General features: G+C 42.2%; 1 protein-coding gene across 3 annotated transcripts in view; it reads left to right on the top strand.

Annotated features, from left to right (window-relative positions):
* The window catches only part of LOC1280917 (uncharacterized), a 32,867-nt gene that overhangs the window by 1,600 nt on the left and 18,652 nt on the right, over window positions 1–12,615 (top strand). Inside the window, exon 1 of one of the 3 annotated variants that reach the window (XM_061655836.1) lies at window positions 1,924–2,118. The exons of 1 other annotated variant lie outside the window; for it this stretch is intronic. The gene's annotated coding sequence lies outside the window, so the exon portion shown is untranslated. Of the gene's footprint in view, window positions 1–1,923; window positions 2,796–12,615 lie in introns of those variants that run through there. One more of the 3 variants, XM_061655835.1, reaches the window with a different exon arrangement.

Here is a 12,615-nt window from a genome sequence, read left to right as displayed (position 1 = left end):
TATGAATTTCTGATAAATTATGAACAGCTTTTAATTAGAAATATCAGCTTCATTATTGCTATAGTGTAGTCTCACTGGTTGGATCTTTTTTAGTTGGGTACAGTGTTGCAAAATGTCACTGTCAATGTCATAAAAAATGCTGACTGAAACAAAATCCATGTTGGTATGTCCAATACATGCTAGGTCACATTTTGCTAGGTGTCACTGTCAATGTCATAATAAATTCTGACTGAAACAAAATCCATGTTGGTATGTCCAATACATGCTAGGTGACATTTTAGCAACCAATGCTTGGTCAGTCACTTTGGTATGACTTTTTTTTACTGTGATCAGATATGCAAAAAGTCACTGACATAGTCATGACAAGTGTTATAAACGGATACTGTTTTAAGTATCGCATTCTAGATTCACTACACTTCAATTAACAACACTGGTGATGACAAATTCCGACTGAAAGGAAAGCATGTCACTGTGATAATCAAACGTGAGAGTCAAACAGTTGGTGCGCTCATCAGATGTTTGGTGATATTTTTGCAACCACTCTTGGTCAGTCACCAAGTCACCACATGGTCCCCTATTCCAATTTTAATTCCAGATTAAATTTGTTTGGAAACACGTGCCAACTAATAAGCACATATTCTATAGTTGGCAGGCAATCAAAGTTCAACCTGTGAGCAGTGGCGGATTAACGCGAGTGGAGACCCTAAGCGGTCACACGAACGTAGGCCTTTCTGAAGTGTAAATCAAGAAATTGTAAGAGAAATTCTAGGAACTAGAGTAGGATTCAGAAGCAAATTTGCTTGTGAGCGGGGGCTGGAATCCTTTTTTTTTTGGGCCCCTCGGCCACGCCGATTTGTTTGCTTGTGCTTAATCCTGCCTGTGAGATTAGTCTGTAATACAATCATGTGAGACTGATGTGATCATAAAGCTAGCATGCATAATTAATGCTCCATGTATTAAAAAAACATCATCATTCTCGAATGATTTTAATTTTAAATCAAAATTGGGCTCAAAATATCCAAAAGTAAAAAAAAAAAATTAACAAAATATGACGCGTGATAGTGTTTTGCAATGTTTTGGAGGCAAACAAGCATTGTGGCTTTTTTAAAGTTATTCTTTATTAATTTAATGTCTCTAATCAGCAACCTCATGCCATGATAATATAAATCAAATATTTAAATTTTAGTTAAATAACAAAATCACGTTTTCATAGAACTAAAAATTAAATAATTAATAAAATTTCATGTTTAAACATATTGTTCAATTTAAATAGACCACTGCCTTTATGTTGCACGCGATGTTCGCTAGAATTGCACTCTATTTTTTTCTATAAAAACTTCGAGCCTACTGGCTACATAGGCATCTTCTCATTTACTTAAAACCTGAAGAATTGTGATGTTGATCATCGTTTTAGCACATCTAATTTCGAATGTATTCAATTCATGTTCCTCATTTTCATTTACATCTTATTACTAATATATTTTTATTTTTTTAAGTTTTTATCACAATAAATCACAACAAAAATAAAACACATTCACCAATATCGCGCCAAAACCAGCTGCCTACAAATGTAACAAAAACAATAACAAACTTCAGGCACCAGTACAAATAATTTCAACTCACAATCATCACACAACGGTCAGACCACCGCCTAACGAATGCCATTCAGCAGTGTGCGTCTGCCCATTCACAGGCAGCTCTAGCAGTGTGCGTACAACCGTCGTATGTATTGGTTTTCGTTCCACAAGGGTTGAAAGTGCGTTGAGTGCGAGCGGGGTTTGCAAAACGAGAGAGAAAGATCGAGAGGAAGAGCGAGAAAGCGAAAGAGTGTGCTCCATCCAATCAGAAAGTAAGAGACGGCAACAAACCGCAACCGAGAGTCGACTGGCCCGCCCGTACGTGTGTGTGCGCGCGCGAGAGAGAGATTCCATCAAAACAAAAAAATCCTTCGACGCGGACGGACGTGCGTCCGCTTGTTCGCTCTCCCTGTGCAATTTCCCATTCAACACAGTGCAGTGTTCTGTGTGGCGCTCGCAGCCGGCAGCCCGTTAAGCAGCCTCCAGCCAAGGGGCCCTTGGTGCGAGACTGTTTTTTAATTAAACAATCGCACAAAAGAAGGTGTGTGTTTGTGTTTAGGAGAGAAAAATTATCAAAAGTGGATTAAGTTTTGATTTTATGCAAAAATCGACAGCAACTAAATCATCCATCCAGTGCGCGTCGCATCGGCAGTGTGTTGTGCCCGTGAGTGAGCGGTAGAGCATCAATCAAAACCACCCCTCTCCCGTTGGTGGGGCTGGTGCTGGTGTGTTTTGGGGGTGCCCCATTCTCCTTCTTCTCCTCCGCCGATGGTGCTGAAGTAAAAGCTAAACGGGAGTAAATTATCCAAATTGAATGGGGGCTGCCCGCGCGGCTGCTGCTGCTGCTCGAAACGACGAATTTTCGTTGCGGGAACATCGTTGCTCTGGCTGGTGTGAATCAAATTAACGCCCTTCCCGGGGCCCCGGTGTGCTTTGATGTGTTTGTGTGCTGCATGCGTACGTGTTTGATGTGATAGAATATTCAGGAAGTTTAGAAGAAAATATTCCATTCCTGTGGTGCACCCAAAAAAATACCCAAACGCAAGACAACAGCTTCTGGGGCGTGCGTTCGATTCTTATCCATTATTTCCATTTTGGAGTTCGAAGTTGAAGTGTCTGTGGCCAGCAGAAGCAAGCAAGAAGTATCTGTGGATATGTTCGTGTAACTCTGTGTGTGTGTGTTGCGTGTGCGGGTGTTGTGCAGAATCAAAAATCAAGGTGAATATGCTTCGTTTCCAAGATTAAGAGCGCAGAGGCAACGGTAGAAGAGAGCAAAAGATACACAAAAAAAAGAAGAAAAAAAAATCGGGAAACAAAAATGGCAGAAATATAAAACGCGCGCGCGGGGGATTAATATTCAAGTTGTCCTTCCTTCGCTTCTCCACCCATGCAAGGGCGGGGGGAGGGGGGAGGGGTTTGCATTTCCTCGCCATCCATCCCTTGCAATACAGGCACGCATACACGCAAAATCAAACGGTGTGAGAGACGAGGGAGGATAAAAGTCCTTTCCCCCCTTTACCACCATCATCACCACCGTTCGTCTTGGTTTGTTTTATTTTCCATTGAAAGTTTTGCTTCAGATGCGTAAGGAAGAAGTAAAGCAAAAAAAAGCGCACATACACACTCACACACCCATCGGACTGGGAAAGAAGAGCCAGTTTAGCAGCTTCGATTCGCGTTTCGCGATGTGTGAGCGAAATGGCAGTTCGCTCTCTCACTCGCTCACGATTCGTTCTGCTCGCTCACGCGCTCGTATTCTATCCCGTTCTAGCTGCTTCTTTGTTTAAATTTTGTTGGCTGGGTCGTTTTTTTTCTTGTCCGCTCTTCTGCTCTTGCTCTCTCGTGTTGATGGGTGCGCTCTTCTCTCTCTCTCTCTCTCTCTCTCTCTCTCTCTCTCTCTCACTCTTGCTGCTGTGTTGCTTTCGCTCTAAAGTGCAAGTGTAGCGCAAGTCGAGAAATATCTCGCTCGCCAGTGCGTGTACATACAATGCACATCCGCGTCTTTCTCTGTGTATGTGTGTGTGTGCGCGCTTGTGTTGGGAAAAAAATGTAAGTGTGTGTAAAGTGCATGCATCAAAGTGTAGCAAAGCCGAAAAAACACGGTGAATTATTTTGCATAAAAAAAGAAACATGTATTGAGAACAAAAACGTTTATAAAAACGGAAATTTAACAAATTGTGTTTAAATAGATAATATTAATTATTGAAAAAAATCGATTCACAACAAAAATCATAAAACAAAAAGAATACAAAATCCACGCACCTGGGAAATAGGGATGCCCCTGCAACCTTCCCTCCTTACCCTTCCACCGCACCTGGTTGCCTAAGAAACGCCTTTTGCCTCGACATTTTTGCGTCCCCTGGAACAACCGCACACGAGTTTGAAATATTCGCGAGCACGCACACACACACACGCATCCAATTTCAATATTCCATAATGCTGCCATGTGTGCATGTGTGTGTGTGTGCGTTTATTTCGCTTTAGAACGTTTGTTGCCGGGCTTTTTTTGGTTCAGCGGCGTTTCGCAGCCCTTCTTACACCCCGGAACACGGTTCTTTGGCCCTCGGCGGGTGCGCGAATATATACATGCGAGTGTGTGGTGCAAATAATCATAACGGAAGGTGTGTGTGTGTGTGTGAGCGGTACGGTGTAACGAGTGCGACATAAATCGTGTCTTCGACAGCATCGGTTTCCTGTGTGGCCGTGTGCTGTTTTTTTTTTTGTTCAATGCTTACTGTGTGTTGTGTGTTGCTCGGTTCTCCTACATTTGTTTGTTCGTCTTCGTACCCCGTTCATGTGTGTATTTTCTTTTTACTTACCCCTTGTTGTGTGGAACAGTAAGGACGACGCTTTTTTTTTGTTTGCTCATTCTGTCACTTTCCTTCACGTTTCCTTCTAATGTGCTGTATTTTTTTTCTTTTTGCTGTTTTGTTTTCAAAAAAAGGGGTTAGCATTTATGCGTGAATCTTCTTCAGTTTCGTTTCACGGGTCCCGGGCCCCGTCCGCGTCCCTTCTGATTCGGCGATGGTGTGCGATTTTTGCAAAATAACATTTTACGAGCCTTCCGTCCAAGTAGCCGGAAGGGGTAAAGGTTGCCCGCGGTGGTTGCCCAGGGGAACGAGAGCTTCTTGGCCTTCGCGTGCATGTGTGAGTGTGTGTGTGTGTGTGTATGGTAAGGAAAAGAAATGCGAAATTAAAGGTTGGGGGAGTGCAACTTTAGGGAACTCCTTTTTTCTCGTTCGAATTCGCGCAGAACTGCAGAAAAATAGGCCCGGCAAGGAAAGACAAGCAAGGCGAAAGGTCTGTCCGTGTGTGTGTATGTAGATCGTTTGCATACTGGAATGGGGAGGCGGAAATAGTGGTGAGATGGAAACGGGGTGAGGAAATTTCGCGGAACTCCACTCCCTCCGATCATGTGTGTGTGTGTGAGAATTATATTTTTTTGGAATAAAAATATCGTTTTTGTTCGTTTTCGGTTGAATTTTAAATGGATTGAAAAAGGAGAATTAAAAGAAACACACAAAAAAGGGGTTGTAAAACAGAGCGGAAGGGGTGTATGCAAACACACGGGGGGACAGACTGTTAAGGGGTTGTGGACCGGGGGTGGTATTGATTGACAATATCGAGAAAATACATCGTTACTGATTGAGAAGCGAAAGGGTCTCGTTTAAAGCACGACGGTGGTGGTGTGAGTGAGAAGCAGCGAGTTAGAGCGAGAGAAGCAGTGAAAGAGAGAGGGGAGAGCGAGAAAACTGCCCTAGAATGAGCAGGATGGAAAGACGCATGGAAACGAGGAGGACGACAAAAACGGAAAAAGAGACAATTTAGAGATCTTCGATGAGTGTGTGTTAGTGTGTGTGTGTGTGTAAGAGCATAAGAGAGAGGGATGATCGTATTTTTTGTTTCTTCGATACCTTATTTTAATGTTGTTCTTTTCCACACACCTCCTCTCCCATTGCCGGCCGCCCAAGCCGGTCTGTTTTCTCAATGCAAACGGATATTTTTCGATTGTTGTCTCATCGGGATCCCTCCCCTCACCCCGTTTCGTCGTCCTTGTGCCATACACCACCTCCGCCCTCGAACGACACCGGCTTGATTCGCCTCCTCCTGGCTTTGTCAATTTATTCATTTTGGAAGATTTCTTCTCTGCGCTTTTGCTCTCTCCTCCCCTCCCTTATGGCCGGTTGCCTGTTTTTCCCCCCCCTGCGTTCTGAAAGTATGTATGTATCGTTAAAAAGTTTTACCTTACCCACAGCTTACTCCACCCCCGCTGGCCCGGTTTTTTTTCTTTTTTTTTGTTAAATCGAGGGTTGATGGAAATGAAGGAGGATGGCGTACGAGCGGCGCAAAGAACGGCGAGAACGGGGGGAAAGTAGCGCGAGAAATGCGCGAGATGTGTGCTGCCCCCAGACTGGGCGGGCTGGCCGTGTTTGTGTGTGTGTCTGCTAGGGGTTTATTGACTGGATATTTTAATTTAAATTAGTTCTCCACACCTTCATGCTGATTTTCGGAGGAGCGCGCGCGTGATGTTGTAGGAAGCAATGAAATAAACTGTGTTTAAGCGTGTGTGTGTGTGCATATGTTCGTGGGAGGGAAATTGGACAATCTCCCCCTTCCCCCCGGTCCCCAAAATGACGTTCGAAATGACATCGACTGCGCGGTGGTACGCGAGGGGATGTTTGTGGGAATTGATGCGTTCGTTTCTCTTCGCGCAAAGCTCGTTTTTTGGGCAGTGATGGTGGTTTGGTTGCGCGTGGAGAGAAGAAACCGTTTTAAAATGAATATTTTATGCTCGGCGGAGTGGTAGGTTTTTAATCAGGGTTGGGAGATGGAAAAAACACACATTAGAAAACCCCCTTTCACAAAATAAAACGGAAGAGAGCTAATCGGTTCGAGGGGATGAAGACGATTAATGTGCATTTCAAGTTTGCGCTTGAATGTGTGTCTGTGTGTGGAATCTAATTTGTATTAAAAATTTAATGATTCAAAATATGTTTTTATTAAATCATATTAATGCTATAAATGGTGAGGATTTGAAGAAATTCCACTAAAAATTTGCACAGTTTTGTTGATCATCTGTCGGATGATCTTGAAGCGTAGTTGTTTTGGCCCTAATTTGGCTTAAAATCGGCAACGATGGATTCAATCTTTTAAACTTCTGCATTTCAACAGATAACATCTTGAACAACATTCAAAATAAATACAATTTTGCACAAAAGGCAAAAAAATTGACTTCAAAGAAACATTTCCTATATTTGAAGGATCTAACTTCTCAAGGCAATATGAACTCTGGTCTTCCCAACATCGCTAAAGAAATACACAGGCTTAATAATAAGCTCATTTGAAGTTTAGACCTAATCGCTCTGGAAAGTGAAAAGTCATGGTAATACTTTCAGGATGTGGCTGTACCTTTTGATTGTTCTTGAAGATTGGAAGGAATTTGTTGGACATTACTGGACGAAGTCATTCACGCACACATATATTTTTCTCAACTCAAATTAATTGCCACTTCAAGAAGATGTTCACAGATGTTAAAGAGGGCATACTTCTTCAGATATACGTTAGGTTTGAGATTCGCGTTAAGTACTATCCTCAACACATGTTGGATGCAATTAGCAAACCTCCAATTAACGTTATCCGCATGTCTCTGGGCGAGTATAAGGAAGTTGCTTTCAGACTTCAGATTTTTGAAAAAATCTCCTTCAACTTCAATAATTACGGATAAGATAAGATGTCTTCTGGATTGTGCTCAGGTCTTACGTTAACTGTTCTTGGGTGTTTCTCACGGAAAGTAATCTGAACATTTTGAGTGTTCCAACGATGTATCAGAAGTGCGCGAGAATAGCGTGTAATCACGTCCGGCGGCACGAATCTATGTCACGACAACCAGTGGCACGGACATCATTATGGGTCGAACGCCACTTTCTCTCCTTCTCAAGGACGTCTGCGGATTATGTGCAATATTGGTCGTTTTGGTTAAAAGAGATCAACACGATCGAACGGAACAGAGTGTGCAATGCATTTGTAAGGGTGGAGTTGAAAATTAACTCTGGACAATATCATCCAAGGGTTCCAATATCTTGTGAAATTGCTGAAGTCTTTCAGCTTGTTGTATCAGTTAGTTTAATGAACGGCTGTGTCTTGGTAACATCTCAAGTTTTGTTAGAACTTCAGAACTAAAGGATGGCAGCACGTGGACATTATTGGAAAATTAGGATTATTTTTACTCCAATAATCAAGTAGCAAGAACTTGCTCTACATCTTTGTAGTTCCAAACAGGCTCTGATCATATGATTGCTTCAAATATACGAATATTGGGATACTAACATCAAATGTTTTGAAGATGATGTCATCTACTGGATGAGTAAATACAACCGATTAGGGCATTAACATAAACTACTAATAACCTTATTCCATGGAACCTTCCGAAGGTGTGCCATGAGAGCCACATGGTTGTAAATTTACGCACCCTCACTCACAATGTGAAAAGTGAAGAAATTTTATAAATGGCATCAAATTAAAAGTAAAAAAACACATCAAGATTCCCCGACACACATGGCTAGGGATGATGATTTTGTTTTCGGTTGAATTGTGCATGTGAACCGTGAACCGTCTGACACAATGCTGCACATCCGACCCTCCGTGTCCCGCCACGTGGGGGGAAACGTTAATGGCCGTTAAGGGCCGACGACGACTGGTGAGTGGGGGAGTAGAATTAAATTCCTCTTCACATGCCCATCCCCGCCTTTGGAGTACACACACACGCACCGTGATGTGACATTTGAAGGTAGCATATTCGCTTTACACGCTACCAATTATCTCCATCAACCACAACCCACTAACCCTTCCTGCTCGTGTGTCAGCCTGAGGGGAACCTCTGGGGGTAGATGGGATGGGTGGTATATAATTGTCTATGGCTGCCGTCCCATGCGTAGAAAAGACAGTCTTGCTCATTTGCGGTGCTTACTGCGTATGTACAGACACGCCACACTAACAACATTGTTGTTCTGTAATTTTGTACTGAAACAATCAAAATCATTGCTAGTGGGGAGGGGGAAGGAAAGACTAAAAAAATACAGATACAAATGCAATTCGATTTAATGTGGGTCCTCTCACCCAACTCCACATTGCCCTTCTTTCCGTAGCAAATGACATTTGTTTCTTTTAGCGTCGTTTCCACCTAACGGAACGACGACGATAAAATGACGATTACGATTGTTTTTAAATCATAAAACGAACCGCAACAGAAGCAGTTTGCTTCTCCAGTCCGTCCAAGCAGCGGTGCATGACGCGCCACCGCGGGGGGAAAGACAGACAACTCTGGTGGCAGGGATAGGAGGTCAGAGAAGAAAAATTGATTATGCAGAATTGAAATTCTTTCTTCTGTGTGTTCTGTGGACGAACGGGGACCGAGCCTGGGGGCGATCACTGCTGCTCGCAAGGCTCTGGTGGCACTGTCAAGCGTGGTTAAATTATGATTCCATTGGTGTTCACCAGGAATGTCCGGCAAATTTTACGATGAGAAAACAATCTTCTTGCCAGCTTATGCTAACCGTGTTCGGCGTAAATCACTGCATTTAGGTGGAACCGGTAGCAAGCACAGTACCTTTAGCAGTAGCCTTAAGGGTTGTGTTTACTTTGACATCTGCTTGTGTGATGAACTTGGTTTTAATGTGAAGAATGACCTTCTTCCTGTGGCATCCTTTTTTTTTGCATCGCTCAACAGGTTATTCTCACGTCAATTTAAATATAAATCAGAATTATATTTAATTCCTTTAAATGTTAAGCTTATGACATAAAACATCAAATAATAACTTACTACCAAATGATCCCGAAATTTTACTCGAAAGCCGGTAACAATTGTGACACTTGATATGATATTGTTTTGTGATATGATCTAATGAGTTTGCATTGGTTCTGTGTTTGAAGGACAACATAAAGACGCGCATCGAACATTCCACTCCATTCGATAGCCTGTCGAGTCTCTGACAAGGCCCTAGTCATGTACTTCAACATGATGGAAATTTTGGGATTTCATCCGTTGAGTTCTTAGTCATGATTCGATTCATTATCACAATTGTAGCACAACAAATATCAACCATTTACAGGGGTTTTCAGCGTGTTTAGTTTAAATCACAAACAAGGCTTAGCAGTATCGCCTAATGTACCAAAAGTGTACCTGTTTTATCCGATCATATGTAAATCCTCTGTATCTTGCATGTCTATGCAGTAGCACTGAATTTGGGTATATTTTAGGACCCTTTATCTATTCTAGCTAGAAAGCTGAAAATTCAGTCTGTCAGCGGAACAATATGCCATCATCCGGGTTGTGCTTTCCATACCCAATTGACAGTTCCGCACTCCGCCATATTGGATTTCGACAAAAGTATACAAACAAAGATAAATTACAACATAGTTTTCTGTTTGAAAGGAACTATAATACTTTTCATACACTTTAAAAAGCCGATTCTAACAGTTTTTAACGTTTTTTTCAATAATTATGCTCCAGTATATCAACCATTACATACAATCATACATGAGCTAACCTCTTATGAGCCTGTAACGTACCGGCTACGCCTGGTAACAATCTTTAGTGAAGTAGCTTTGTTAATTTTATTTTATTTTTTGTATTTATAAGGGAGTTTTAACAAAAAAGATACATTTTGCTTAATAATTGCAAATTGGTTACAGAAACTCTTCAGCAATGTTTTAATTTATTTCGGAAATAGTGTAACCCTTCATCTTTAATGCTGCTCTATCCTTTCTTAAAACAATTCGTCGCAAATGCCTGAAGATCATGTTGCATCACAGCACCAAGCACCAGGTGAAACGGAAACAGATGTCAAAGAGATGGTTTTGCTGATATGTTACCAGCAAGATTGCAACATAAAGAACTAAAGACTGTACGTTGCGTCCTGTAACCCTGCTTGCGACGGGTGAACGTTTAGGCGAGAGGTAACGCTTTGGTCATAAATTAGCAACTAATTTGCAAAAATTATACCAAACCCCAAAGGAGAGGGACATTGCAGAAGCTAAACGATCGTTAGCAGAAAAAAGGTGTGAAACAAACAGCGCAAACGGTAGGAATCGTGTTACTTTGCCAGCTGCTGTTGCCAGCTGTGAAGGAGCTGTCTCGTTGTGGCCTTGTGTGTGCGTATAAAGAGTGCCACTTTCGTATTGAAATTAGAAAAAATGTATATTAAATAAATTTCAGTAGAAAAATCAAATCATTTAGTAGCAGCAGCAGCACCAAAAAAACCCTTAACGATGTCTGCTCGGTCAGCTTGTGCGCGACCGCCCTAAACAATTACCACATCCGGGGTATGGGGTAGGGTGTACGCTCTTCCGAAACCGAGGTAAATGAGGATGATGGGCTCTACTTCCCATTTCCCTCATGGCCACGTTATATGCTGGTGCGTACAGTTCCGTGGAACACGCACGATTCTCAAGTGCTTCCAGGGGCTTTTCACAACAAATCACAATACATACCCACAGCGTGTGTTTCGTCGGGTGCCAACCGGCATTGCTTGGTGGCTGTTCCTGGGGTTTAGTGAAAGGTTCAAACATTCAAATCACTTCCCCGGGGAGGGCGAAAAAAAACACATTCTCTAATCTTTAATTAACATCAATGCGTGGCAGCGCACGTTTAGTGACCATAGTGCAGAACGACACTACTGGACTAGAGAGAGAGAGAGAGCTGGAGCGCGAGAATGGGAGTGTTAATTATCATAATTTGATCAGTTAATGAACGACATCCGTTTTGTACTGGACCCGGGGGGACCAGCGTGGTGCGCTGAATATTAGAAGTGTTATTTCACACTTTGTACGCGCAAGCGTGTGTGTATGTGTTGCAGTGTGACGAATTATGATGATGGTAGGAAGAGTGAATGAGCGAACAGCTTTTTGTGAGCTTGTTAAATCATAAACATAATTATCACAACCAGAACGAGAGGGACGTGTTCCATTTTGAGACGAGTGATTTTCCAGTTGCGACGCTTGAAATATGTGGTTTATGGTTTAAGGTCCATTAAGTGATCGAGGGAATACTTCCAACTGATCAAAATATTTCCAAAAAAGCAATCTTTTATCTCCTTAACTAAACCAGTAACATAGCCGGTCTCGTAGTACAGTCGTCAACTCGTACGACTTAACAACATGCCCGTCATGGGTTCAATCCCCAAATAGACCGCGCCGCCATACGTGGGACTGACTATCCTGCTATGGGGGGGAATCAATTAGTCACTGAAAGCCAAGCCCACTAGTGGTACAGGCAGGCCTTGACCGACATCGGTTGTTGAGCCAAAGAAGAAGAAGAAGAACATCATCTCACGAAATGTCCAAATTTCGACCCATTTTACGACTCAATTTCGACGCCGAAGATTCTTCTACACTGAGTCGCAAACCGGGTCAATAGTCAGTTCAAGTAGGCTCTTTTTTGTGCTGAATTGATATCCACATCCACAAGGATATTACTACAGGTTGGTCCATCCTGTGTACTTTGACAAATCTTCATGTGACAGCTAGTTTCATTCGAAGTTTCATACAAAGTCCTCAGCAAACATTTCACTCGCTATCGCTGCCAATCTCCATTGAATTCTCCATCCATCATGGCTACCAAAAGTCAGAGTTAAGAACTCACCTGTAGTCTATTTAGATGATGCGTTGTGAAGACCATTGTAATGCATAAAAATAGAATGATAGAACGACTTGAAAAAATTGTATGGAAATGACGTTTATAGCTCAGGGTTGGCTACGCGAAATGACATATGTTTTGATAAAACGAATATATGCGCAATCTGAGATTGCGCATCGTGTATTAATACGGTAATGTTCTTTACGGATTCAGTTGTTTATTGGACTAGTTTACCGCGTATTTCTCGCGCTGACATCAAAAACATTTTGTAAAGGTCTGGGGAACGAAATGACAGGGGTTTTCATGCCATTTTTGGAATGTAAACTTTGCTATTCGCCACGTGCAAGATGTTACAGGATTTTCCGAGGCAATTTTGAATGTCAACAACATTTATCATTGCTTGCA

Source organism: Anopheles gambiae, chromosome 3 (assembly GCF_943734735.2).
Source record: "Anopheles gambiae chromosome 3, idAnoGambNW_F1_1, whole genome shotgun sequence".
Taxonomy (NCBI): Eukaryota; Metazoa; Arthropoda; class Insecta; order Diptera; family Culicidae; genus Anopheles; species Anopheles gambiae.
The sequence above is the reverse complement of the archived record's forward strand: the minus strand, read 5'-3'. Positions and strand labels throughout refer to the sequence as shown.